Genomic DNA, 24,686 nt, shown 5'->3' on the forward strand with positions numbered 1-24,686 from the left:
AATAAAAACTGCCATCTTTGATAAATTGGTGCTACTTCTTTGTTTTTTTGAATGTGATAGGATCGTTTTAAATGTTTAACTCTAATTATCACATTTAGTAAAAACACCATGATAGGTGGTATTTGTTCAATAAAATTAAACTGTACATAAAGAGGCAATGAGGTAGCATAAGAGCAAACGAAGAAGACGAAGGCGAAATATGGGATAAATTTTAAAGGTATGTACTTGGTACCCCCTCTCTCGACTCGGAAGTCCCAGCTTTTTGCTCCTCAACTGGCCTTGGAACAAATCCTTTCTCATGAATAACTTTACTCCCGAACCCCCCCCCCCCCCCCCTGGACCGAGCTCTGGTTGAAATATATATAACAAACTCTGCTAACATGAGACCAGGAAAAGCCGTCTCAAATTTATCCCAAATACTTTACAGTATAATTTCAGCTTAATTTTACATTGCATAAAATAAACATACTTTTATATATGAATCAAATAAGCTGAAACGACAACACTACCACATTTTAAATTTTCATTCTTTGCTTTTCTTTTCCTCCCTTCCGGATTAATCGGAAGGGAGGAATATTTTTTTAATCTTGCGTCTTGAATATCTTTTAAATCGTACGCTAACTGAAAGGCAATTAGCCTTGAGCTGCATCCACAAAGTAAAATATCTAGCAGGTATATTCAGCATTGGTAGATTCTTTCCCTGGACTCTTTACGAATTTTCATTTATCTTGCTGCGAAGGAGTGATTAAGAGGAAAGCGGATGTGAGAGGCTAAATAGGTTTTGGGTGGCCCTTTAAGGTGTGATTTAGAAAATAGTGTTATAAATAAATTTAGAACGAGAGCTTTCTAATGATCTGCTATTTGACAACTTGACACTAAAAAAACTTGTTTGGCCTAAATCTAAGCTGGGTTAAATACAATAATGGTATTTTTTAGTTTTTAAATAGCCACGTGACACCTCATTTGAAAACTCCTGATATATTTCCTTCCCGGGACATGCTTTTAAAAATGAGCCTAGAAAATGACTGAAAATAAAACACAGGATACCGATATGACCGATACGATATATGTGATACCAATATGCCCGATACCGATACTGTGATACCAATATTCGCGATACCAATACTGCAAGATCGGCACGTCAGATACCACGTACAGCCTTTCCCCAGGGACTATGGAGGGCCATATCATCATCAAAACGATATTTATTGGACCTTTGAACTATATTAAACAAATAGCTATAGTACGACTTTTGGATGAAGAGCTCGTTGCCCTCCAATGTTTTCGGTCACTTAAAAAAAGGCACTAGCATATTCAATCTACGTTTTAATGAGCCATTGAAGATCTCTCTGATGATTGTTATGCAACACCTCCTTTGAAAGCTCCTCACAAAAGAAATTTTAAATTTCCCAGTCTAATCCAATATTTTTTGAGCCAAATCTAGGCTTGTCATGTTTTTCTTTGGAAGGTACTTAAATTCAGAGTTAGAAGTGATTACAGAGCTAAGTCATTCACAGGCAAGAACATATTCCAAATTTAAGACATGTATTAATAAAAATAGTGTTTTTGAAAGTTTTCATTTTTCTTGTTTTAAAATTTAGGGTGTGACAAGACAGGCGGAAGTGAAGGCAAGAGGATTTGTCTGGCCCTTTTTGGTTTGATGTAGAAAACAACGCTCGAAACATGTTCAGGAGAAGGATAGCTTTCAAATGGTGTGGTGTTTGATAAGCTTTAACAGAAAATGAAAAACCTCATTTGGGCTACCTCTAGACTACCTCCATAACAGTAAAAATAAAACATAATTGAATACAGTCAGGCAACACCTCATTTGAAAGCTCCCGACACAAATATTTTAAATATCCAATTCTTATCCAGTAGTTTTTAACCAAATCTCATTTTACCCTGTTTTTCATTGGGAGGTACTTATATTCCGGAAAAGGGGGTTGATTTAGCTAGGTAATTCCGAGGCAATGAAAACTTCTCTATTTAAGATATCAAACAGTTCGTGGTAATAAACTGTAAGTAAGGAGCGACCCGGCTCAATTGTAACCGTAACTGTAAAAAACAGAATTTTGATACTAATAGATACATCAAAAGAATCAAATTTTAATTTTTATTTCAAATTTCAATTTTAATTCTGGTTTCATCAAGTTTAATCTTATACATCAAAATTTACGCGCCTGAGAAAATTTGGCTGATTTTTGAAAAAAGAGGGAAGACCCCTAAAAGTTATAGAACCTCAATGAAAATCACTCCATCATATTCAGCGTATCAGGGAACCCTACTGCAGAGGTTTCAAGCTCCTATCTACAAAAATGTGGAATTTTCCATTCTTTGCTAGAAGAAACATCACGGATACTTGTTTATTTGTTTTTTTCCCCAGGGGTCATCGTATTGACCCAGTAGTCCTAGAATATCGTAGGACGGTTAATTGAAACGGAAATTAAAGTTATATTGTCATTTTAAAGTGACCAAAAAATGGAGGGCAACTAGGCCCCCTCCCTCGCTAATTTTTTCTCATAGTCACCCAATAAAAATTTCGAGATAGCGATTTTGTTCAACATAGTCGAAAATCTAATAAATATGTCTTTTAGGATGACTTAATCCCCACAGTTCCCAGGGGAAGGGGTGCAAGTTATGAATTTTGCCCATTGCTTACATATAGTATTGGTTATTGGGAAGTATACAGACATTTTCAGGAAGGATTTTTTTCTGTTGGGAAGGGGGCTGGAGGAGGGGATTACTCGGGAGAATCTTTCCGTGGAGGATGTTTCTTTGGGGTAAGGGACACTTCTATGAAGGGGGCGCCGGATTTCCAAGCACTATTTAAAAAACGACCAGACGAAAGTTTTTTCAACTGAAAATAAGAAGCAACATTAGAACTTCAAACGAACAGAAATTATGACGTATATATGGGGGTTCTCCCCCAAGTCAATACCTTGCTCGTTACGCTACAGTTTTTTTAGTGCTTTCAAAAGAGCTATCTATTCTAATTAAACGGCCTTCGTGATTCAGGGGTTAGTGAATTAAAATTTTTTTAACTTTTAACGTAAAGAGCATGGTACTGACTAAGGGGAGAACCTCCTCATCTACGTAATAACATATACGCAATAAAAAAAAAATAAAAAAAAACAAGCGATATGGCTCAATAGTAATCGGAACTTTTAAAAACGGAATTTTGATGTAAATAAATGTATAAAAAGAATGGACTTATAATGCTGATTCTAAATATATAAATTTTATTAAGTTTAGTATATTACTCATCAAAGGCTACGAGCCTGAGAACATTTACCTGATTTTTAAAGAGGGGGAAACATTCCCTACAAGTGAAAGAATTTTAATGAAAATCACATCGTCAGATTCAGCGTATCAGAAAACCCTATTACATTGGTTTCAAGCTCATATCTGCAAAAACCTGCAACTTTGTATTTTTTGCCAGAAGAAAAATATACGAATATAGAAGTTCGTTACGTGTTAATTTGTAAATTTACGTCAGAACCAAATTTAAAGACTGCCATTTAGCAAAAGAAGATTAAAATTTTTATGCAAATTTTGTTTACTTATTCAATGACGGTGAGCAAAAATAAAAGCTGCATTAACTAAAAATCGATCAGAAATTAAATAAAAAAAACAAGCTTTTTAAACTGAAAGTAAGGAGCGGCATTAAAACTTAAAACGAACAGAAACTATTCCGAAGATGAAAGGGGCTGTTCCCTCCTCAATGCCTCGCTCTTTACGCTAAAGTTTGACTCTGTCTCACAAATTAATTTTTTAAAACAATAAAAAACTTTAGCGCAAAGAGCAAAGGCGTTGAGGAGGGGACAGCCCATTTCATATACAGAATAATTTCTGTTTGTTATAAGTTTTAATGTTGCTCCTTACTTTCAGTTTAAAAAACGTTTTTTTATTTATATCATACTATAACGAATCTCTTTAGGAATTTTCATTTTTCTTGTTTTGACATGGAGGGTTTCAGACAAAAGGGGAGATGGGAGGCAAAAGAGAATTTATATGGCCCTTTTAGGTTTGATGTAGAAAAAAACGCTAGAAACATTTAAAAGAAGGATAGCTTTCAAATGATGTGGCTCTCTTAGGTTTAACGTAGAAAAAAAAACGCTAGAAACATATTTAAAAAGATAGCTTTCAAATGATGTGCTGTTTGATAAGCTTTGACAAAAAGCAAAAAACCTCATTTGGCCTACCTCCATAATGATAAAAATAAAATATAATTGAATATAGTCATGCGACACCTTATTTGAAAGCTCCTGAAATAAAGATTTCAAATATATAAGTCTTATGCAAAAGTTTTCGAACCAAATTTGAATTTGCCATGTTTTTCTTTGGGAGGTACTGATATTCAGGGGTAGGGGGGTTTATGGAGCTAGGACATTCCTAGGCAAGGAAAACTTCTCCATTTAAGATATATGTTACTATAACGAATCTTTTTAGGAACTACCATTTTCCTAGTTTTGACATAGAGGGTCTGAAAGGAAAGGGGAGACGTGAGGCAAAAGTGGATTTGTGTGGCTCTTTTAAGTTTAATGTAGAAAACAACGCTAGGAACATGTTCAGAAGAAGGATAGCTTTCAAAGGATATGCTGTTTGATAAGCTTTGACAAAAAATGAAACACGTCATTTGGCCTACCGCTAGACTACCTCCATAACAGAAAAATAAAATGTGATTAAATTTAGTCCTGTAACATCTCATTTGAAAGCTCATGGCAAAAATATTTCAAATGTCCACGTATTATCCTGTAGTTTTGAACAAAACTTTAATTTAACTTTTTGTCGTTGTGTCAGTGCTTATATTCATGGGGTCGAGGGATTATTGAGCAAGGGCGGTCGTTATTAATTAAAACTTCTATATTTAAGATATATCTTACTATAATGAATCTCCTTACGAATTTTCATTTTTCTTGTTTTGACATAGAGGGTTTGAAACGAAAGAGGAGATGGGAGGCAAAAGAAGATTTGTGTGGCTCTTTTAGGTTTGATTCAGAAAACAACACTAAAACCATGTTCAAAAGAAGGATAGCTTTCAAATGATGTGCTGTTTGATAAGCTTTGACAAAAAGCGAAAAACCTCATTTGGCCTACCTCTAGACTACCTCCAGAACGATAAAAATAAAATATAATTGAATATAGTCATGGGAAACCTCATTTAAAAGATCCTAACACAAAAATGTTATATTTCTATTTATTTCGTTCTAGTTTCCGAACCAAGTTTAAATTTGAAATGTTTGCGTGCATTATGTACTAAGATTCAGTAGTAGTCTGGGAACTGGAGCTCGGATATTCGATGACTCGGACCACTTTTACAATGCCAGAGCTAGTTACTACAACATATTCATTTACAAACTTTCAGTTTTCTTGTTTTGACATGAAGGGTTTGAGAGGAAAGGGGAGATGGGAGACAAGAGATGATTTGTGTGGTATTTTCAGGTTTAATAAATAGTAAAACACTAGAAACATTTCCAAAAGAAGGATACCGTCCAAATTATGTGCTGTCTGATAAGCTTTTACTAACAATGAAAGACGTCATTTGATCTGCCCCTAGACTACCTCCATAAAAGTGAAAATAAAATTTAATTGCATATAGTCATGCGATACCTGATTTGAAAGCTCCAGACGTAAACGATGTAAATATTACAGTCTTATCCAATAGTTTTTCACCAAATTTGATTTTTCCATGTTTTTCTGTGCAAGGTGCTTAGATTCAGGGGTGGGGGGTTTATGGAGCTAGAGCATTCCTGGGCAAAGAAAGATTCTCTATTTAAGATGTATCTCATTATAAAAAATCTCTTTACGAATTTTAATTTTTCTTGTTTTGACAAGGAGGGTTTGAGAGGAAAGAGGAGACGGGAGGCAAAAGAGGATATGTGTGGCCCTTTTAGGTTTGATTCAGAAAAAAACACTAGAAACATGTCCAGAAGAGGGTTAGCTTTCAAATGATGTCCTGTTTGATAAGATTTGACAAAAAGCAAAAAACCTCATTTGGCCTACCTCTAGACTACCTCCATAACAGTAAAAATAAAATATAATTGAAAATAGTCATACGAAACATAATTTGAAAGCTCCTAAAATAATTATTATAAATACCTAAGTGTTATTCAATAATTTTTTAGACAAATTTGAATCTGACATGTTTTTTCTTTGGGAGGTACTTATATTTAGAGGTGGGGCGTTTACGGAGCTACAACATTCCTAGTCAAGGAAAACATCTCCATTTAAGATAAATGTTACTAAAACAAATCTTTTTACGAATTTTCATTTTTCTTGTTTTGGCATGGAGGGTTTGAGAAGAAAGGGGAGATGGGAGGCAAAAGAGAATTTATGTGGCCCTTCTAGGTTTGATGTAGAAAACAACACTAGAAACTTGTTCAGAAGAAGGATAGCTTTCAAATGATGTAATGTTTCATAAGCTTTGACAAAAAGTGAAAAACCTCATTTGGACTACCTCTAGACTACCTCCATAACAATAAAAAATAAAATATAATTGAATAAAGTCATGCAACACCTCATTTGAAAGCTCCTGCCATAAAGATTTTAAATATCCAAGTCTTATGCAATAGTTTTTGAGACAAATTTGAATTTGCAATGTTTTTTTTGGGAGGTACTTACATTCAGAGGTAGGATGGTTTATAAAGCTAGGACATTCCTAGGCAAGGAAAACTTCTCCATTTCAGATATATCTTACCATAGCGAATCTTTTAACGAATTTTCATTTTTCTTGTTTTGACATGGAGGGTCTGAGGGGAAAGGGGAGATGAAAGGCAAAAGAGGTTTTGTTTGGCCCTTTTAGGTTTAATGTAGAACATAACGCTAAAAACGTATTCAGAAGAAGGATAGCTTTCAAATGATTGTGCTATTGGATAAGTTTTGACAAAAAGCGAAAAACCTCATTTGGCCTACCTCTAGACTACCTCCATATCAGTAAAAATAAAAAACAATTGAAAACAGTCATGCGACACATCATTTTAAAGCTCCTAGAATGAAGATTAGAAATACCTAAGTGTTACTCAATAAATTTTAAACCAAATTGGAATTTAACATGTTTTTCTTTTGGAGGTACTTATATTCAGAGGTAGGGGGTTATGGTGGTAGGACACTCCTAGGCAAGGACACCTTCTCCATTTAAGATAAATGTTACCGTAAGGAATCTTTTAACGAATTTTCATTTTTCTTGTTTGAGCAGAGAGCGCTTGAGAAGAAAGGAGATATAGTAGGCAAAAGAGACTTTATAAGGCGCGTTTAGGATAAATGTATAAAAAACGTTGTAAACTCGCTCAAAAATACGACAGCTTTCAAATTATAAGCTGTTCCATAAGCTTTGCCAAAAAGGGAAAAACCTAATTTGGCATTCCTTTAAACTACCTCCATAACAATAAAAAATAAAATGTAATTGGACATTGTCATGCAACACCTCATTTGAAAGCTCCTGCCATAAAGATTTTAAATATCCAAGTCTTATGCAATAATTTTTTAGCCAAATTTGAATTTGCCACGTTTTTCTTTGGGAGGTTTTCATTTAAGATATATCTTACCATAACGAATCTTTTAACGAATTTTCATTTTTCTTGTTTTGATATGAAGGGTTTGAGGGGAAAGGGGAGATGAAAGGCAAAAGAGGATTTGTGTGGCTCTTTTATGTTTAATGTAGAAAACAACGCTAGAAACGTATTCAGAAGAAGGATAGCTTTCAAATGATGTGCTATTTGATAAGCTCTGACAAAAAGTTAAAAACCTCATTTGGGCTGCCTCTAGACTACCTCCATAACAGTAAAGATAAAATATAATTGAATATAGTCATGCGACACCTTATTTGAAAGCTCCTGACATAAAGATTTTAAATATCTAAGTCTTATGAAATAGTTTTTGAATCGAATTTGAATGCACCATGTTTTTCTTTGGGAGGTCCTGATCTTAAGCGGTAGGATAGGTTACGGAGCTAAGGTAGTCCTAGGGAATGAAAACTTCTCAGTTTAAAGTAAACCTTACTATAAAGAATCTATTTACGAATTTTCATTTTCCTTGTTTTGACATGGAGGGTTTGAGAGGAAAGGGGAGATCAAAGGCAAAAGAGGATTTGTGTGTCCCTTTTAGGTTTAATGTAGAACATAACGCTAAAAACATATTCAGAAGAAGAATAGCTTTCAAATGATGTGCTGTTTGATAAGCTATGACAAAAAATGAATGACCTCATTTGGCCTACCTCTATAACAGTAAAGATACAATATAAATAAATATAGTCATGCGGCCCGTCACTTGAAAGATCCTGACATAAAGATTATAAACATCCACGTATTATTCCATAGTTTTTTAACCAAATTTAATTTGGCCTTTTTTTTCTTTAGGTGGTACTTCTCTTCAGGGGTAGGAGGTTTTTGTATATTTGACAGTCCTATGCAAGTGGCCATTCTCAATGTCATATAGATCTTAGTATAATAAATTTCTGAACGAATTTTAATTTTTCTTGGTTTGACAAGGAGGGTTTGGGAGGACAGGTGAGATGAGAGGCACAAGAGGATTAGTGAGACCGTGTTAGGTTTGTTGTAGGAAATAACTTTTGAAACTTGTTTAGAAGAAAGATAGCTTTTTAATGATGTGCTAATTGATAGCTTTTGAATAAAAAAATGAAGCAACAAAATTGGTCTGCCTCCACCTCAGTAGGCCAAACAGTCAAAATAATATTTTTTTGAATATAGTCATGTAACACCTCATTTGAAAGCTCCTGACAAAGTAATTCCAAATAACAATAAAAAATTCTGTGAAAAAAAAATATTTAAGTCATTAATTTTAAGTTCATACTTATATTTGTACTTTTAAGTAAAATATCAAAAACAGCAAAAAAAAATCAAAAACTTAGTATCAGTTGAGAGCTATAAGTGTCAGCAGTTTTTTTAATGATAATTTTTATTTTCAGAGCTATAGGGTAAGCAATTTTAGGTCAGGGAGATAAACCCAGAGATGAGAGCCAGGAGATAACTTCATCCTGGTCCCTAATGTGCAAATATATAGCCTATATTTTCAATACAAGTTTTAATTTTGTTAATGTTTCTTCTTTGCTGCTTAATCAATTTAAAAAAAAGTATTTATTCATGGCAAAATCTATGGAAGATATATAATTTGAGCAATAAATTTGTACAATAGGGGGGGGGGGTGAAGTATTTTCAGGAATGATCTAGGCTAAGCAAGTATTTTAGAATTCTATTTATATTTTAAAAACAAAAGTCTAAATGGGAAATTGAAAACCCAAAAATTAGTATAAATTGTTATTTTGCTAAAATTTGAATAAGTAGGTTAGCCTAGTGACTTAGCCTAGGCTATCATAGGCTATATGCAGTCCTTGAAAAGAGATGTTAGCTTTGCAATACCTTCCTGGATACATTTCATACCTCAGATCCTGAAAGTCTTATTCACCTAGCTCAACTACTTCCCAAGACACCAATAAGCCTCTCAATGAGAACTTAACCAGAAGTTTACTTAAAAATCTTCTAGTGCCAATTGACAGTCAAAAAATCAACTTTCTGTCTTAATTTTTTCTTTTTGACTTAAGAATACTAAGGTCGATAAGATTGACGAAGGCAATTTTAAGCGTTTTTTGCACTTTTTGCTAACATCAGTGAGCTGTAAGATCTTAGAACAAAGATGAGTTAAAAAACGATAATCTTTGCAGAAAGATGTAAGATCTTAGTGCTAAAAAACGGACCTTTTTAGGCCTGTTTTTTCACTCATCACTATGCTAAGATCTTACATGTTTTGTCAGAAGACGATTAAAAGTGAAATCTTTGAACTAAGATCTTACGTCTTAGGTCATTTTTGTGCAAACGTCTTTAATAATTCTGCTCTGAAGAGTAGTCTGAGAACAATTTTTCACTCATCAATGGGCTAAGATCTTACATCTTTTGTCAGAAAACGCTTAAAAGTGAAGTTTTTGAATAAAGATCTTACATCTTTGGTCGTTTTTGTGCAAACGTCTTTCATCATTCTGCTCTGGTCAGCAGTCTGAGAACAATGATGAATAGATCATCAAAGTTCTCTCATCATTGTTCTATATGGCAGAAAGATGGCGTATTTCACGTATTTTGCCCTGGGATGCCAAATGGACACTTTTAGTGCCTTTTGGACAATTTTTCACTCTGAAGGACACCGGGACACTACTGGATTAAAAAAGGCAGCCTTTTGAAATAAAGGACACTTTTTGGACATTTTTCCAAATCAAATGTCTTTATTTTCTTCTTTTTTTTTACTTTTTTTTAACTTCTACTTTAATTTTAAGCTTTGGTAACGGCTTTGGGATTTTTCTTAGATGTTTTTGTGCCCTGCGCAAGCACCATTTATCAACCGAATAGGACCTAAAGTCTTAACCAATGTGGTATGCTAGAACTATCAAATCCATCTTTTTCTTCTATCCTACGGTTGACGTTTGTCATCAAATCGGTCAACTTTAAGGGTCTAACTACTGTAAGTGGAAATATCATCAAGGCCACTCAGAAGACTGTAAAGAAGAATCGAATGGGCAGTGCTTGCTGGCAGGTTCTGCATAAATTCTTTTGGCGTGTAGCTTTGTGCATATGGCTTGCTTTATAAGCATTCTGAAGCCTATTACTGAGTCTAAGTGGGAGCAAAGGGATAGTTAAGGCTGGAAATTTCCATGGCGGTGGTGGGCATCCAGGCAATGAGGCTTGACCCTCCGTCCCAAGGCTGCATAGGAAGTCCGCTAGCGCACCTCAAAGTGGTGAAGGGGTGTAAACATCACCGAGCCCCACGTCGATCAAGGTGATGGCCAACGCGCTTTGGGTGACCGTAAGACTGGGGACCTTGTGATGTACCTTATCCCCAAGAAACGCTCAATAATGATGACAAATATGATGATTAAAAGTTTGGCTACGGCATCCCCGGTATTATGCCATGCAACGAGAATGGTGTTCTCGTCGAAAAGTATGCTAGCTACCGTCCTATCAAGAAGAAAAGGCATGAATATCGGCTGCTGGAACCTGTGCTCGATTAAATGTTTCTTGACACAATCTTTTGTAGCTGATGAATATTATCTTTATAACTTTGATAACCTGTGTGTTTCTGACACGAGACTAAATGGACATAACATCTTGACCCTTGAATTCTCTGCTGGGAAGGCGGTCTCTTTTTTAACTCCAGACAATTAGATGGATCTGGCCGGGCAGGAGTAGGTATCCTGTTGTCCCCCATAGCAATCACTGGGATCATCAAATATGAACCTGTGTCTGAGAGAATCGTACAGGCAAGAATTAAAGGTCGCATGAACAATCTGACTATCCTTAGCGTTTACGCCCCAATAAGAGATGCCACTGAACAGCAAAAAGATCAGTTTTTCAGTGACCGGCAGACAGTCATTGATAAGATTCCCCGGAAAGATATCCTTCTAAGTGGAGGCGAATTCAATGCCAGAATCGTTAGACAAACACAACTTGAAAACAATAGGGACATTTTTTCCAAGACAGTGCAATTTAAATCGGTGAATATTTCGGCCCTATGTCCAAGGACCGTCTTCAGCACAACATTAAAGAAAAAATATACATAAAAACAAACTTACATTAAAATACGAAGTTTAAAACTAAAAATGCTTTTAAAAAACGCTTTTAACAAACCTTTAAAACAGCCCCAGTATCCTTACTTCAACGAAGTTCAACCGGACTGATAAATAAAATGATGAGAGAGGATGAATTCATTCAAACGAAATAAAATGAAATTATTAACTGCAAGTTTTCAAAGCTAATTTTCATTTTTTAACAGCTAGTCTCAAAGGCCTTTTTGTAACGGGTTCAATACTATTGTCAATTGGTTCAATAAAATATTTTGTTAGATCATTTTTAATTAAATTTGAGTATAAAGAATTCAGTGAATATTCTCCTAAGTCCCTATTTAAGGAAATATTTTTATTTATTTTGAGCCTAATTTCGATTGATTCCCGGACCACATGTTTTATCCCAAAATCACTACTAATGAGAGAAGATTTTTCAAAAAGCATTGTGCGGCTGGGATTATCAAATATATGGCTAGCTAAAGCAGAATCAAAGGAGTTATTAGAATTATTAGCAATTACCGCTTTGTCTATGTCTTCTTTATGCTGGTGTATCCGTTTTTCTAGATTCTGATGAGTTCTGCCAACGTAGTATTTGCCACAATCGCATGGTATTTGATAAACCCCTCTTTGGCGAGTAACTGGGGTTTTATCTTAGCCGGAGTTTAAGAAATTCGTGATTTTAAACTTATTGTTTAAAACTAAATACAGATTGTTTTTTGTGCAAATATTTTTTTTTATTTTTGTGGTGATTCTTGGGATGTACGGAAGATAGATTATATTAGAGGGTTTTTCCGGAGACTCACATTGTGAAATATCGTTGATTTTACGAAAATGTCTTTTTAGTCTATGGTTAATCGTATTATTGACAAAAGGAATGGGGTATCCGTTGCCAAAAAGAATATCTCTGATAAGATTTATTTCTGCTTTCATGTAGGAATCGGAGCAAATGTTCAGGGCACGGTCAATGAGAGAAGTTACAACTGCTCTTTTAACTTGTGGGGGGTGATTTGAATTAAAATGAAGATAACAATAATATGAACTTTTGGTTTTCTATAGATACTGAAGTCAAAATTATTAGCATTACGGATAATTAGCACATCTAAAAATGGTAGTTTATTTTCAAATTCAATTTCTAGGGTAAACTGCAAAATAAACTACCATTTTTAGAACTACGGAAGCATGGAACCAGATCGAAATATCGCCACGCACAAAGCTCCGCATGTGTATGAAGCTATGGTTCTCTGTCCTCCTCTATGAATGTGAAACATGGTCTCTTAAAGTAGCCGAAGCGTTGAGCTTGCATATATTCAACCACAAATGCCTGCGCTATGTCCTGGGTATCCACCTCTCAGATAGAATCCCAAATGAAGAAGTAAGGACAAGATGTGGGGATCGCCCACTTGTTTCTGACATTGTTAAGCACAGGAGACTGAGATGGTTTGGCCACACAATGTGCAGACCAGATGACCATATAAGCAAAATATGTCTCAAATGTCTACCACTACCAGCATGGAAGAAGAGGGAAGGAGGCTTAAAAAAGACGTGGCTAGCAATAGTTAAGTCTGATCTGGAGTCATTCGGAGGATTCTGAAAATACGGCCGTCGCTGGGATCGCCAGTGGCTTGAAATGGTGGAGCCTTCCACTCTCAAGCGAAACCTATGGAAGGAGACATGTCGTCATCTGCAGGGCGCCCCGATGAGTCTGGATACGGCTTGAATGTGCATCAAGTACAAGTAAGCACAAGGTTGTTATTATACTACTGTCATAGAAAGAAAGGAGTTTCGCAGAAAAGCTGTGTTGCGGCTCAATTTTATTTATAGCCGCTAGCGAATGTTTCTGTTTTATATTCTACACTTTCAGCTATGATTTTTGTCTAACGCTTGTCGCCAGTTTCTACCGAGTATAACTCAAGCGAATTTATTTCAATCGACCTTGTCTTCTCACTTTTTTAGTTCTCGAAAACGTCCTTTTTTTCCGGGCTACTTCTAAATGTTCAGAAAACGACAAGATAGAGGAGTTGTTAAATGATTTTAACCCCTTGACCAACCAGTTGACTGAGTGGTTAAGGAGATTGACGTATTTTGTTGAACTTTAAAACCATATAGGTCAAAACAGACATTTCGTTGCTACAGCCGTTATGACCTTGTCGCACCCAAAGATCCTTAATAGCTACCGAATATCAACGACTCGCATCTTTTTCGCATAACTTATGAAAATGCCGAAGTGAAAATGAATCTCTATGATTGGTTCTGTACTTTTCGAATAAGATAGGTAGCGGTATTGATAATCGATATAAAATTTCACTCTGTTGACATTCTAATGACGATTTTTTTATGCCATATCTTCAAATTGAACTAGTACTAAACTTAATTTATTCGTAGCATTAATTACAAAGATGGAAATACTTGCAAAGATGCACGGAATTTCGGATTTATAACAGAATTCACAATTTCTATAATCTCAATATACCACTACTTTTCCTTTAAACACGTTTTTTGACACATGTGTTATAAATGTGCTAAACACTATCTATAAAACAACTTATTTGACAGCAGTTTCCAGCGGCAATTTCAAAAGACTTAAGCATTGAATTCAAAATGTGGTGATATTTGGTTCTCTTTTGAGGATTTTTAGAAGAAAACCTTGATGATAAAGGTTCTACCCTTGGATAATATAAGAACTAGGATCATTATACATATTTTAAAGTAAGAATTGTTTTCTTAACATCTCTCCTTATGAGGTGTCCCATGGCTAAACAAATAGCCTACTCTCAGCCACAGTCAACTCAGCTTTAAACAGGTAGGCTAGCCTACCTGCAGAAATTGGCAATTTTTTGGCAGTTCATATTAGGCTATTGACTTACAAATAAAGTAAACATACTACTTGATGCCTATTTTATGTTCTTTCCAAATATAATATTCATTTTTGTTGGAAATAAAGGTAAAGTTCTACAAAATCATATTATTGAGTTAGGACAAAAGTTAATGCACCATTCGATGCCTTTTTTATGCTGATTACAAATATAATAAGCATTTCTATTGAAATCAAGAAAATGTAACTGTGACAAGGTAAACCACAACCAAACACTACTGAAATATTCCAAATCTTGCATTTCAAATAAAGAAATTCAAATTGAAATTTGAAAAATCAAGAAAATTTAACTGTTACAAGGAAAAACATAAAAAAAAACTACAGAAATAGTTAAACTCTTGCATTTCAAGTAAATAAATTTAAGATGAACTTAGAAAAATCAAGAAATGTATCTGTGACAAGGTAAACCGCAACCAAACATTATTGAAATATTCCAACTCTTTCATTTCAACGAAAGGAATTCAAACTGAACTTTGAACAATCAAGAAAATGTATCTTTGACAATGTAAACGACAACCAAACACTACTGAAACATTCAAACTCTTGAATATCAACGAAATAAATTAAATATGAAATAATAAAATAAAATAACAAGTAAGTCTGACTTGCTAAACCACAACCACATTATCATTAAATATTAAAACAAGATCATTAAATTTAATTAAATTCATAATATGAATTGAAAAGTCAATAAATTGTAGCAAAGACATGTAAAACAGAAACCACACAATACTGAAATATTCCAACTTTTGCATTTCAATGATATAAATTCTATTTTAACTCTGAAAAATCAATGAAATGAAACTGTGACAAGGTAAAACACTTACAAACACTGATGTAATATTCCAACTCTTTATTTTCAACGAAAGAAATTCAAAATGAACATTGAAATATCATGATATTTTAACTGTGACAAGGTAAACCATAACCAAACACCACTGAAATATTCCAACTCTTGCATTTCAATGATATAAATTCAAATTTAAATTATAAAAAAATAGAAAAGTTTGATTTTTCTCTGATAAACATATCCGAACAATTCTGTAAGCTGCATAAAATTTCATTAACTCGTTAGATTATATAAATGTACTTTGAATAATTAAGACAAATTAGCTGTGGAAATTTATTCCACATGCAAAAACATCTGACAAAGTCAAATTATAACTTTTCAGCAACGAAAATTCAGATGAAAATTGAAAAATCAAGATAAATTATCTTAGACAAGTTAAAACATAAACAAACACTACTGAAATATTACTAGTCTTGAATTTAAAAAAAAGAAATTCAAAATTAACTTATAAAAGTCAATAAAATGTAAATTTGACAATGTAAACCACAGCCAAACACTACTGAAATATTCCAACTCTTGCAATTCAATGAAAGAAATTCGAAATGATCATTGAAAAATCATGAAAATTTAACTTTGATAAGGTAAACCACGATCAAACACAACTGAAATAGTCAAACTCTTGCATTTCCAAGAAAGAAATTCAAAATTAACTTTGAAAAATCAAGAAAATGTAGCTGTGACAAGGTAAACCACAACCAAACACTGCTGAAATATTCCAACTCTTGCATTTCAATGAAAGAAATTCAAAATGATCTTTGAAAAATCAAGAAAATGTAACTGTGACAAGGTAAACCACAACCAAACACTACTGAAATATTCCAACTCTTGCATTTCAATAAAAGAAATTCAAAATGAACTTAGAAAAATCGAGGAAATGTAACTGTGACAAGGTAAACCACAACCAAACACTACTGAAATATTCCAACTCTAGCATTTCAAAGAAATAAATTCAAAATGAACTTTGAAAAATCAAGAAAATGTAACTGTGACATGGTAAAACACAAACAAACACTACTGAAATATTCCAACTTATGCATTTCAACTATATAAAATAAAGAATAAATTTGAAAAATCAAGAAATTGTAACTTTGTCATTCTAAAACTCGAAAAAACACTATTGAAATATTACAAAATTTTCGTCTAAAGTAAAGAAACTAGCAAGATCAATTTAAAAATACTTAAGATGTAATTCAGAAATTTCTAAACACTTAAGCTATCTGAATAAATATTCATAATTGAATTAAAGCTAAAGAAATTCAAAATTAAATATTGAAAATAATTAGACTTTAACTATGACAATGTCAACAGACAACAATATATAAGGTCCAATAAATACACTTAGATATAATCGACGTAAATTCAAAATACACTTTTGTAAATAAAAGAGAATGTAACTGTGACAAGGCAAACCATAACCAAACGCGCCTGAAATATTCCAACTCTTGCTTTTAAACGAAAGAAATTCAAAATGAACTTTGAAAAATCAAGAAAATGTAACTGTGACAAGGTAAACCACAACCAAGCACTACTGAAATATTCCAACTCTTGCATTTCAAAAAAAGAAATTCAAAATGAACTTAGAAAAATCAAGAAAATTTAACTGTGACAAGTTAAACCCCAACCAAACACCACTGAAATATTCCAAATCTTGCATTTCAACGAAAGAAATTCAAAATGAACTTCAAAAAATCAATAAAATTTAACTCTGACATTTTAAACCAGAAACAAACACTAATGAATTAGTACAAATTTTTCATTTCAGGGTAATAAATTCAGAATGAACTATTACAAATCAAAAAAATTTTAATATGACATGGTCAACAACCCCCAAACACAAATGAAATGTTCCATCTATTGCATCTCAAAGAAAGAAATTCAAAATGACCATTGAAAAATCAAGAAGATGCAACTGTGATAATTTAAACCATGACAGAAACCCTCTGAAATAGTCATACACTATATTATCAATGGACTAACTTCGAAATGAGCTTTGGAAAATCAAGAAAATCTCATAGTGACGATGCAAACCATAAGCAAACACTACTGAATTGTTTAAGCTCTTGCTTTTAAACGAAAGAAATTCAAAATGAAATTTGACAAATCATGAAAATGCACATGTGACAATTTAAACCACAACCAAACACTAAGGCACGATGCAAACTCTTGCATTTCAATGATAGAAATTGAGAATGAACTTTTAAATATCACGAAAATGTAACTGTGACTAGGTAAACCACGACCAAACACTACTGAAATATTCCAACTCTTGCATTCCAACGACCGAAATTCAAAATAAATTTGAAAAATTAAGAGAATATAAATGTGACAAGGTAAACAACAAAAAATTACCACTTAAATATTCCAACTCTTACATTTAAACTAATTAAAATAAATATGTAATTTAAAATATATATAGTATGTTAAATTTTCTATTCTATACTCCCTAAACATATTATTATATCGTCATTAAAGAGATAAAATTCTTTATATATTATATATTTTCGTTTAAAAATATTGAAAATGAAACTGTGACACGGTAAACCCTAACCATCCACTACTGAATTATTGCACATCTTGCATTTCAACTTAATAAATACAAAAGAAACTTGAAAAAATCAATAATATTTAAATTTTTCATTTTAAAAAAAGTTAATAATCAACCGCAATATTTCAAATCATGATTTTCATCGAAAGAAATTCAGAATGAACATTGAACAATCAAAAAAATGTAACTGTGTCAAGGTAAACCACAATTCAACACTACTGAGGAAAGTGAAGCAAAAGAAATTCAAAATGAACTTTGAAAAATCAAGAAAATGTAACTTTGACACGGTAAAGCACAACCTATGCCTACTGAAATATTCCAACTCTTGCATGTCAATAATAGAAATACAAAATTTACTATGAAAAATCATGAAAATGTAACTTTGATAATTTTATCCGCAACAAAATACAACTGAAATATTCCAGCTCATGAATTTCAAAGTAAGAAATACAAAAAGAACTTTGAAAAATCAAGAAAATGTAACAGTGACAAGTTAAACGACAAACAAATAATACTGAAATATTCCAACTCTTGCATTTCAACGATAGAAATTCAAAATGAACTTTGAAAAATCAAGAAAATGTAGCTGTGACAAGGTAAACCACAATCAAACACTACTGAAATATTCCAACTCTTGCATTTCAATGAAAGAATATCAAAATGAACTTTGAAAAATCAAGAAAATGTAGCTGTGACAAGGTAAACCACAATCAAACACTACTGAAATATCCCATCTCTTGAATTTCAATGAAATAAATTCAAAATGAACTTTGAAAAATCGAGGAAATGTGACTGTGACAAGGTAAACCAAAAGCAAACACTACTGAAATATTCCAACTCTTGCATTTCAACGAAATAAATTCAAATGAACTTTGAAAAATGGGGGGGAGGGGCCGGGGGAGGGGGAGGGGCTCTTTCTGTGTTTCAATGCACAAAAAAATATTAAAAAATGGGGGAGGAGGAGGAGGGGAGGGGGAGGGGGAGGGGGAGGGGGCGGTGAGGAGGGGGAGGATAGGGAGGAAGAGGGAGGGGAGGGGCCCTTTGGGGCCAAGGGGGGAGGGGCCCTTTGGGGGTCGGAGGGTCCGTTGGGGGTCTGGGGGACTCTTGAGGGCCGGGTGGTCCTTCGGGAGCCCGGGGGACCTTTGAGGCCCGGGGGCTTTCTTCGGGGTTGGGGTAGGGGGATCGGAGCCCTTTGGGGTTGGGGTAGAGGACCTCACGGCACTGTTCAAATGGAACTTGTGTATTATAACGACCACAGAGTTTCACCCTCAAATCTTCTTCCAAAAGCTCTTCAAAAATCATCTTTTAAAATGTCTCTAACTTTTTCGCCGAAATAATTCCATAACCTGTCTAAAACAGTTTCGCCAAAATTATCCCTAAACGTAATTCAGCGTGTTCCTTGTGTTTTTGTCATCTCTGCGCTAATACATTTCAAATTAATGTGAAAGCTGAGTCCCGCGCTAAAACAATTCATCGCTAAGATGTTTCTTGGGGAACTGTTTGCATGATGTTTCGTTATTAATATCCTTTGGAGTTCGACCAAAAGAGTTGTTTCCGAGGCAAAGACATTAATGACTTGGATCTATTCCTGGAGAATCGTTTCTATGCGAAAATTTTTGAAGTCTGACAGATGATGTCATTGGTTGATTGATCTGTCAAGAAAGGGGAATTAATTTGTTGTTTCTAAGGGGAATTATTGATTCACGATAGGTGAATTGAGGTCGACAGCAAAGGAGTTCCAAATTCCTGGACGGCATAACATTCGCCTCGAGCGTGCCCAAAACACACCAGGAAAAAGAGGTCATTGACCCCATTAACCACGTGTTCTCCCTAGGGACTCTATGCCCATATTTGGCGTTAAAAAAAAGTTGTAGGTGGCAGCAGGGGTGAGTGTTCGGAGTAGCACCTCCCTTTCTACTGAAGGATGACAGATTGCCGAAGATTGTTCTTTTTGGCCAGTCATCTAGGGCTAAACGGAAAGTAGGTCGGCCTCGTCTGGGGTGGGAGGACGTCATAGAGAAAGATTTAAAGGAAATGGGAACTTCGTGGCCGGGTGTAAAAAGGGAGGCTTTGAATAGATTGGGATGGAGGAGAAGCGTACGTAGCTGTGTTGGCCTCAGGCGGCTTGGTGCTGCGGTGAGTTGTTAGTAGTAGTATTAGATCAGAAGTCATGGGCACATATGAAAGGAAGTCAATTATAGCATTTGGAATAAGGGTTAAAAGACACACATAGTGTTATACTTTTTAATGACTAACAAATCAATCAAAAATATTATCCTCATTTCAGATATAAATATAGGCTATTCAAGAAAGTACCACTTCATTTTTTTAAACCTAAAGGTCATTTAAAATTCCAAGAACTGTACATAAAGGATTTATTTCTTAATATTTTTTTTTGAAATTAGATAAAATTTAAATAGTGATCCAATTGATGATGGTTATTTCTGAATACATCAGGGACAAGGAGAAATTCTGGCTGTAAAGGTAAGTCTATTTTATACCTACTGAGCCTAAGTTTATCTTAAAAAACTACATTAAATTACACTTGGTAGCAATAAGACAAATAGTTTCTAGATAATCTGAATATTTATCAATTATTCTAGTTGTTACCCTTAAACTTTAGCAACTTCTATTATTGGCCAGATACACTTCTAGGCTATTCAACAATTTCTATATTTGATTTTATTTAAAATAATGAACCAATTGATGATAAGAAGCAAGTGCAAAATTTAATAAAAATTAACATAGGCTATATTTATCCTGTTACAGAAAGAAGGCGAGGGTGCATTTCCAAGCAAGTCAATCATAATATTTGGAAGTAGGGTTAAAAGACACACAGAGTGGTATATTTTTTTAATAGCTAATAAATCAATCAACAAATTTATCCTCATTACAGGTGTAAACACAGGCTATTAATGAAAATACTGCACTTTGCAACACAATCTTTGTTGAAATTAATTTAAAAAACTTTTTCCAGAAAATAAGTTTTTCAAAGAAAAGTAAAGGACTCCATTAAACAAAAAATGAGCAAAAATAAAATCAAATAATCTACCAAGCGTGAAAATACCACAAATCAGCATTGATATATAAATGAAACCCAAAACGAAAAGAAATTACAATAATTAACGAAGTCAATTTCAAAAACAAGCAGAAATTAACACAAGTTGGACGCAAAACCCCTATGCCTTCCCAATACCAGAACAAAATTTGCACTTTACTGAAAAAATATAAATGTTTTTACTTTTATAACTTTAATAAATCCAATAATATTAACATTTTGATTACTAAATATCGATATATGTATACTAAACTGACAATGCACATTCATTTGTATTTTTTCAGTAAAGTACAAATTTTATTCTGGCCTTGGGAAGGCATAGGGGTGGAGCTCTTTACTTTTCTTTGAAAAACTTGTTTTGTGGAAAAAGTTTTTAAAATTAATTTCTGTTCGTTTTATATTAAAATAGTCTTTTCAGAGAAAAAGAAAATAATACTTTGAATCTTTTCGTTTTTTAAGACTATAGTTTGGGCTGCTATTTGTATGGTGGAGAAAAATTTTCAGCAATTTTTAACAACATACAGCCTTTTAAAAATCTGTACAAAAATAGTACTGTTTAATTTAGTTGCATACCTCCTCTAGTTGATCTGAAATGGAGAACTTGATACCATTCGCAATAAAATCTGCTTACTTTCTTTGATAGCTTGGATACAAATACACTATTTTGATTTGGTTAAATTTTAAAAGCAGAAATAGAGGGTTGGCGTGGGAGGGTGGGAGTGGAAGGGGGATTAGTTGCCCTCAAATTACTTTCGGCTATTAAAAAGGGCATCAGATATTTCTGTTTTCAATCGAATGAGCCCTTTTCGAAGTTTCCACGACAACTCCTTTGATACGAAGTATCAAATCTTTACTATAAAGATGTCAAGCCTTCCAATCACTTTTGACTATTAAAATGGGCACCAGGCCTTTCGACTTCCAATCGAATGAGCCCCTTTGAAAACGACAACGCTTTCTATAAACACCTTATATGCCCCCAGGGCATAAATTACAACCCTTACCCTAAGGTCTGTTAGGATGGTTGTCATCCTCTAAGACCGAATTTCCAGAACTTTCAGATACGTTAAACAACATGGCTATCTCAAAATTTTCATTGGATGAGTTTGGGCAAATGGTGAGCCTGAGAGAGGTGTTAGTCACCTTCCAATCACTTTCGACTATTAAAAAGGGCACAAGCCACTCCAATTCCCACTTCTTTGATACGATGTGTCCTGCTCTAAAGGAAAAGATTAAATAATACGTTGTGCCAACAAAGTTCTTATATCCCCCTAGGGCATAACTTAAATCCCTTGCCCAGAGGACTGTCCGGGAGTGCCCTCCTCTTTACTCTATTCCCATTTCTTGTCTCGTTTTCGAGTGTCCCCGTTCTTTACTTAGACAGCCTGATCCTGCTGCTTATGATTTATACAACAACTTTCTATATAACCCTTATTTGCCCCCAGGGCATAACTTACAACCATTGCAATGAGGGTTCTGAGGGGGTTATCATCCTAAAAGACCTGATTTCCGGAACGTTCAACTACGTTGAACAAAATGCATATCTCAAAATTTTGATTGAATGTGTTTTGGAAAATGATGGGCGTGAGAGGGGCGTTAGTCGCTATCCAATCACTTTCAACTATTAAAAAAGGCACTAGCCATTTCAATTTCCAATTGAATGAGCCCTTTTGGTTTCTACGACAATGCTTTCCCTGAAAATTTATATGCCCCAGGGCATAACTTACAACCCTTGTCCTGAGGGCTGTGGGGGAGGAGTTGTCATCCTTAAAGACCAAATATCCAAAACTTTCAACTACGTTGAATAAAATGGCTATCTAAAAATATTGAATGGATGTGTTTGGGGCAAGGTGGGCGTGAGAGGGGGGTTAGTTGCCCTCAAATCACTTTCAACTATTAAAAAGCGTACTATCCCTTTGCATTTCAAATCGAATGAGCCCTTTTTCAAGTTTGTACGACAAGGATTTCAATAAAAACCTTATATGCCCCAAGGGCATAACTTCTAATCCTTGCCCTGAGGGTTGTGGGGGAGTATCCTCCTCAAAAATATATTTTCTATCGGGAAATCAACCACGCTGTACAAAATGGCTGTCTCAAAATTTTTATTGTATGTGTTTGGGGGAATGAAGGAAGTGGGGGGCGGGGGGCTAATTGCCCTCCAATAACTTTAGACTATTAAAAAAGGCAATAGCCCTTTGAATTTTCAATCGAATGAGCCTTTTTTGAAGTTTCTACGACAACGCCTTCCATAAAAACCTTATATGCACCCAGGGCATAACTTAAAACCCTAGCCCTGAGGGTTGTGGGGGAGTGTCCTCCTCAAAAACATATTTTCTATCTGGAAATCAACTACGTTGAACAAAATGGCTATCTCAAAATTTTGATTAGATGTGTTTGGGGGAGTAATGGGCGTGGGGGGGGGGTTAGTTGCCCTCCAATCACTTTCGACTATTAAAAAGGGTACTGACCTTTTGAATATCCAATCGAAAGAGCCTGTTTTGAGGTTTCTACGACAATGCCTTCTATAAAAACCTTCTATGACCCCAGGGCATAACTTAAAACCTTGCCCTGAGCGTTTTGGGGGAGTGTCCTCCTCAAAAACATAATTCTCTATTTGGAAATCAACTACACTGAACAAAATGGCTATCTCAAAATTTTGATTGGATGTGTTTGGGAGAATGATGGGCGTAGGAGGGGGGGGGGGCTAGTTAACCTCCAATCACTTTCGACTATTAAATAGGGCACTAGAGCTCTCGATTTCCAATCGAAAGAGCCCTTTTTAAAGTTTCTACGACAACACCTTCTAAATAAAACCTTATATGCCCACAGGACATAACGTAAAACCCTTGCCCTGAGGGTTGTGGGGGAGTGTCCTTCTCAAACATATATTTTCTATCTGGATATAAACTACGCTGAACAAAATGGCTGTCTCAAAATTTTGATTGGATGCGTTTGAGGGAATCATGGGCGTGGTGGGGGGGGGGCTAGTTGCCTTCCAATCACTTTCGGCTATTAAAAAGGGCACCAGCCCTTTGAATTTCCAATTGAATGAGTCTTTTTTAAAGTTTCTACGACAACGCCTTCTATAAGAACCTTATATGCCTCCCAGGGCATAACTTAAAACCCTTGCCTAGAGGGTTGTGGGGGAGTGTCCTCCTCAAAACATATTTTCTATCTGGAAATCAACTACGCTGAACAAAATGGCTATCTCAAAATTTTGATCGGATGTTTGGGGGAATGATGGGCGTGGGGGGGGGGGCTAGTAGCCCTCAAATAACTTCCGACTATTAAAAAGGGCACTAGAACTCTCAATTTCCAATCGAATGAGCCCCTTTTGAAGTTTCTACGACGACTCCTTCCATATAATAATAATCATCAAAATCTCTCATGGCGCAGAAAGCACCCGTAAATTCGACAGCTATGGTGCCTATGCTTTCGTCAGTGGATCCTGGAATTTCGACACCTATTATTTCTCATCTGTTTTACATGTTCAGTGAAGTTTCGGCAAAGTCACCTATATTTCGACAGGGCCTGTTGATGTCAGTCCAAAATTTCGACAAGGTTACTACGAGATATTCGCCAAAGAAATAAATCCCTTGATAGAAGCCGATATTTACGCTTGAATGCGGCTGAAGGAACATTTTTAGTCCGCCTGCTATTCCACTACATCGAACAATAATTTTCGACACTTGGAACTTAGTTTCGACAATGCAATTTCCGTCGCCATTTTCATTTAATTTTATCAAGAAAAAGCTAATGTGGCTACATTTCAGAGAAGATCAGATGTATCTCGACACATTG

General features: G+C 34.8%; 1 protein-coding gene across 3 annotated transcripts in view; it reads right to left on the reverse strand.

The window, feature by feature from the left end:
• LOC148942445 (protein TANC2-like) overlaps window positions 1–24,686 on the reverse strand; it is an 80,528-nt gene that overhangs the window by 50,075 nt on the left and 5,767 nt on the right. Inside the window, exon 1 of one of the 3 annotated variants that reach the window (XR_016143150.1) lies at window positions 9,396–9,509. The exons of the other annotated variants lie outside the window; for them this stretch is intronic. The gene's annotated coding sequence lies outside the window, so the exon portion shown is untranslated. Of the gene's footprint in view, window positions 1–9,395; window positions 9,510–24,686 lie in introns of those variants that run through there. 3 annotated transcript variants of the gene reach the window in all.

This window comes from Artemia sp. Qi Xiang Cuo, chromosome 17, assembly GCF_049724085.1.
Source record: "Artemia sp. Qi Xiang Cuo chromosome 17, ASM4972408v1, whole genome shotgun sequence".
In the NCBI taxonomy this organism is placed as follows: domain Eukaryota; kingdom Metazoa; phylum Arthropoda; class Branchiopoda; order Anostraca; family Artemiidae; genus Artemia; species Artemia sp. Qi Xiang Cuo.